Source organism: Sycon ciliatum, chromosome 1 (assembly GCF_964019385.1).
Source record: "Sycon ciliatum chromosome 1, ocSycCili1.1, whole genome shotgun sequence".
NCBI lineage: Eukaryota > Metazoa > Porifera > Calcarea > Leucosolenida > Sycettidae > Sycon > Sycon ciliatum.
Genome location: NC_088643.1, coordinates 87,228,686 through 87,234,838, shown reverse-complemented (window position 1 = coordinate 87,234,838; position 6,153 = coordinate 87,228,686).

Below are 6,153 nucleotides of genomic sequence, written 5' to 3'. Positions count from 1 at the left end.
AGAAGTTTATAGGACTGTCGGCTTCCTTGTCACAGGAATTTCTCGAATTTCTACGGTTACCGCGGTAACGTGTATGCAATTAGCCACTTCTAAGCGAAAATCAGTGCATTTTCTCCCCTGTAGGCAGGTGGAAAGCAGAGAATAGTTATAATAATGTGGCTTAGAGGTCTATTGGGCTGTTGCAAGCCTGGTTTGTAGAGACTGGACCCCTCTCTCCTGATTTAGTGCCGGGATCCACACAAAAGGATCAAGAGGATTTAGGCAGGACTGACATCCAAGAACGAGCAAGGAAACACGACTGATAGCAAAAGCAAAAACAAGAAGACTCAAACAATTCCCTAGCATATATTAGAACTGGGGCTAGCCCCCATTATAGTTCAAATGGTCGCAAGACCAGGGCAATGCCAACCGTGGAGGTTGTAGTAAGGTCATAAGGAGCTCTGTTTTCGAACACAGACTCAGTGCATCCTCCGCCTACACGTAGCTTGTAACATGCTGGCAACCAAACTACATTGTATGTTTTGTCATGTACATGTACATGACTACACGTATTTTTTCACATCCAAAGAATCATCTTGCCCGTAAAAGAGGCCAGTACTGTAAGGTGTACATGTACAGTGTTGGCCAGAAGTTTGGGCCTACCTATAAATTTTTGGGGTTTGGCACAATGTAGTGGTGCTGCCAGGTTGTTTATCTTCAAACCTGCTGCAAGCCTGATGAAAACGCGGGAGATAAGTTTTCAACAGTGCACGTGCGCTTCAAAACAAATTTTCACGTGAAAATCATGAAAAAGCTAGGCCCAAATTTTTGGCCAAAATATTTGAATTTGTACCATACCGTACGGTACAAAAATGTGTGATGCAAAACCAGCGGGAAATTGAACTGCACGACACGTGGTGGTCCTCACGACACGAACAACAAATTTTAGTTGCTGTTTTTGACATTTCTCCTTCACCATGGGTCGATCCAAGCAACTTTGGCTCTGACGTGAGGGAGTTGACAGTGAAGATGAATAGTGATGGCCTCTGGTCGAATGATATCGCCAATTTGACCTGCGTTTGTGTGCGTACGGTGAGAAAATTGTCACCAGGTTCGCAGTAACGCAAAGCTGCAAGAATACGCCTCGTTCTGGTCATCCAAGGCTGACGTCTGCTCGTGACGACAGGTGCCTCAAGGTGATGTCTCTGGCTAGCAGAAGGATTTTGTCGTACGAGCTCAAGGCAGACTGGTGCAAAACCGTGGCAAACATGTCCCGAGCCGTATGGAACGTCCCAGACTGCTGAAAGCCGGCCTGAGAGGCTACAGGACCACAACAAAACCGTATATCAGCCAGAAAATTGAAGAAACGACTGGTCTTTGCCAGGGCCCACCCAGGATGTACTGTGGACCAGTGGAGAAACGTGCTGTGGTCCCACAAGTTTAAATTTAATATGAGAGCACCAGATGGTGTGGTGTATTTCAGTCGTAGACCAGGCGTACAACTGGTGCCAGAGTGTACTGTTGGAACAGTCAAGCACAGTAGTGGCTACATCATGATACGGGACCGCGTCGCCGGCAACGGTGTCGGGCGGCTCTACAACGTTAATGGGGCGATGAAAGCAGACCAATACCAAGGGATACTGCAGAACAGTATGCAGCCGTCCATGATCGATGTGTTGCACGGTCTGGATGGTGTATTTGCGCGCGCACACGCGGCAAAGGCGTAATTGGCGGACCGCCGATATCGCGTACTGGAGCGGCCGGCGCAGTCGCCGGACCTAAATCCGATTGAGGATTTGTGGGAAATGCTGAATAGACTCTGCCACGATGTTCCCCAAGTCCCATCAACAGAAACACAGCCTGGGGAAGTGTGCAAGAGAGCATGGCGGAAGATCAGCAGGGACAAGTCCGCGAAACCCGTCGCGACCATGCCGGCGTGCATGGAGGCTGCCGTCAAGGCAAAGAGAGTACCTACTAAGTGGTAAAATTGGGCAAGCAGTTCACTGATAGGTTCTTAGCATGGAAACAAATCATTTAGATTAGTTTTAGTTGATGTCAATTAGCTAGTCACCTGGATTTTGTTGTTTTTCAATTTTGGCCGTAAGTTTGGGCCTACGCTTTTTCGATTAATTTGACTTTATTTTATTTCACAACTGTGTAGTCGTCAAAGGACGGATCAGAGAATCATCTCTTATTAAGACAGTCAACTTCATAAGGTTTTTTCGTGCACTTTACAAAGATTCTCTCTAGAAACCCGTTTTCTCTTGGGTAGGCCCAAACATCTGGCCAACACTGTACATTGTACAATGTACTGAACTGAAGTACATGTCCAGAACACTGTTGTGATATTCATTATTGTTATTGTTGTTGTTACTGGTGCGCTTTCTAAATTACATGTATACATGTATACAATGTCATGTACTTCATGCACATGTATAGTCGTTCAACCAAACACACCAAGTTCCCTTCTCATATCACACGGAGATGCCAGGACTTAGAAGACGAGAGAGTTCGGAGTATGCAAACTGGTCCGTGGCAGGGCAGAAACCTCACTATTGTCACTAAGAACTCCACAACCTGCCGATCAACGATTTTCTCCAAAACGTTGACAATTGGCAAGAGATATGGCTTGTAGGAGTTGAATAATAATACTGACTACTCTCGATTGTATACAAGTGAAACCATCCAGGGTGTTCGATGTACATGGAATAATCTGTGGCATCAGGTACTGTACTGTATTTGCATCACTTGTAGCCGAGTTGGATGGTGAACAACTGCTGCACACGTACATGTACATGTACATGATTGTACATGTATCTGTGAGTGCTGGAAATGATGCCACATGTACCGGTACAGGTACTAGCAAGAGTTATAACCCCCCCCCCGGTTATACACTCTTGGTACTAGGTGTAGAATTCATAGTGGCTCGGCTAGATAGCAGGAGAGGTCACTGCCCCATGGGCCATGGGGTCAGTCCGGGACTGTTTTGAAACTGTTGCTTGATCAGAGGAATGTGACCAGACCTTCTTGTGTAAATGCTTGCTGTGAGTTATTATTATTATTATTATTTAAATTTTGAATAGGGCAATCCCCACAGGCCTAAGGCCTTTTTACAGGGTACCCTATGTGATCACGTACAGATTTGCGGTGAGTTGCTGAAGGATGACACGTGAGCACGGAATATGTGGCTGAGTTTGTTGCATGTTGCGGTTAGGGCAGTTGTTTGTCATCTCGTTGATCAAAATTGTCCTTCCAGGTCTTGGCGTAGGCCCCCGTCCCGGTCTACATGTACACCATGCCATGTACATGTACATGACTGTATTTCATGGGCAATGTGCTTCCTAAACATGTACATGTACCGGTACATGTACATGTCGATTGAACAGCCTGCATGACATGTGAAAATGTGAATTGGGTGGAAAGTACTAGTATAGTAGTGGATCATGGTGACCAATCCTGTCAACATAGCACACCGCTGTCTGGGTACTACATGTACATGTACATTGTATTATGTGAAGGAAGGGAGGGAACAAGCGCCAGGTCAATGCAATCCCGGTAGTGTTACTGTTAGAGGGGAGAGGAGCCCAGTCTCTACAAACCAGGCATGAAACAGCCCAATAGACCTCTAAGCCACAATATTATAACTATTCTCTGCTTTCCACCTGCCTACAGGGGAGAAAATGCACTGACTTTGGCTTAGAAGTGGCTAATTGCATACACGTTACCACGGTAACCGTAGAAATTCGAGACATTCCTGTGACAAGGAAGCCGACAGTTCTATAAACTTCTCGTTTTCAATAATAGTCTTGGAAAGAGCTCGCCTTCCAACAAGGTAACTTTTTTCTCCAAAATTGTATCGGCTTTGCCTCAGAAACGGCTAATTGCACACAGGTTACCATAGTAACCTAAGCAATTTGGAAATAGCTCATAACTTCCAAACGGACAACATTGGGAACTTCTAGTTTTCTCCAAAATTCGTATAGTTGGTCCGCCTCTCCGAATTTGAAGTCAAATCTTTCCTGGACGAGGTGTCAAATGACACTGTCAGATTTCTGGACCTGGCTCCAGGACTATACATGTATGTGGTACATCATGTACATGCACGATCGTATGCTAGGCTACAGTGTGTGCATATGTGTGTATGTGTGTGTGTGTGTGTGTGTGTGTGTGTGTGTGTGTGTGTGTGTGTGTGTGTGTGTGTGTGTGTGTGTGTGTGTGTGGTGTGGTGTGTGTGTGTGTTTGTGCGTGTGTGTGTGTGTGTGTGTGTGTGTGTGCGTGTGTGTGTAGCACAAGTTGCTATGGCTCAGACACACCATGTACCATGTACCATGTATACGCCCGTCGCAAAGGAAGCACGCAAATCTGCCCCACAGATTTTCTCATAGCAACGATAGCGAACAAGATCTGAATGAGACAGATCAAGACTTGCGCCAAATAACTGTCTAATCCACACAACTGGCGAAGCCATGTGAATCGACCACCAATGCACACCTGGTCTACACCACACGGAGTACAGCGGCATAAAACGGCCAAGACAGTTACCTATGGCAATGCACACCCTACACTTGCTGGGGCAACCAGTATGACAGTACCAAGAGTACAATCATGTACTCTTGACAGTACGCTGCTTTGATAGAAGCAGACACTAGATGCACTGGTACCTTGAAGTGAAATTGGAGTTACTTTACCAACCAGCCTCGGCTTCTGAGTACTGGGAACCCAGAGCCAACAGACATACCAACAACCTCAGCCATGAAAGCTATAATTATAGTAACGACACACTGGATTGTGGAGCTGAAACTAGTCCAACTTCCAAATGCTTTCGCAAGAAGGACAGTAGGTATCCTTCCGACAGGTTGGCTCAGACACACACCTCAGACCTCAGACATGCCCATCGCGGAAGCGATGATAGCGAACAGCTATGTAAGACATAGCAACTTGTGCTGGGATTACACCATTCAACAGCTTGCAAGGCTGATGAATTGACCGCCACTATTTTTAGCCTGGTATCAGTCCACCACACAGCTGTTTGAAGTGACTTTTTCTGGCCAGTGAATCCCTATTTTTCATTTTTTCCATTTTTTCCATTTTTCTTTTTTTTAGACACACACACACACACGCGCACACACACACACACACACACACACACACACACACACACACACACACACACACACAGAATGATAGTACATGTACCTGGTATACTGGAGCGTCTTGCATAGATGTCTGTTTTGGTTTGTAAAGTGTACCCCAGTTGACTTGCAAGGTGCAGTAACATGTACTCAGAGTCAAGTACTTGCAACTACAATGATGTATGTTTTCAAAAAGGTACGCGTGGTGGGTGTATTTCTTCGATGTAGGAGATTTGTGTTCTACTAGTATCTTGACAATGATCCATGATGTAGTAACATGAAGTGTAAGGATGTCCAGGGTCAGTGAGAATGGGAGCAAAGTCTAGGGTCGGTGGGAATGGGAGCAATGTCTAGGGTCAGTGGGGATGGCCTTTCAGGGTGATGATGATTTCTGCCCACAGTGACAGTCCATGAACTCATCTGTCAACAACAGCAACCCTTGCCACCAAGCCCAAGGAATACAAGTAGTATTACTAGTAACATTTTTGTTTTGTTTTTGTGAAGGACTGCAGAGCGGCAAGAATCATGAATGGCTTACTTGATAATGCTGGAGAAATTGGCAGCTTCTGCTCGAAAAGCAGTGAAATTGGCAGAACTGTACACACCTAATGGCAGACACTTCCTTGAATTCTGGTCCATTTCTTTATCCACAAACCAATGTAGATCTACTGTACCCTGCACAAGGCTAAAGCTAGTTGCCAAGCCTAAGGAGCCTTTGGTCTTGTAGGTCTGCATGACTGTACAATACGTTGTTGAGTTTGATTGGATCATCTGATGAAAGTAATGCATGGATATGCTGGCAGTTTAGCCGTCTGTCTATCATTTTGCGGTGGCAAGTGAAGTGCTCCGCTTCGCTAGTGCTCATGCAGTTGGTCCTAACACCAGAACATTGGGAACTGTAGCCCACGGCTGCCTCGCGGCCTGCTGTAAGTACAGTGTACTGTTAATATTGTTTTGCTTGTAATTTGTATGCCCATTCCAGCCTATTGTCAGACAGAAGTCCTTTCTGTAGTTGAATTCAAGTGCTTGTACTAAGTTGTAG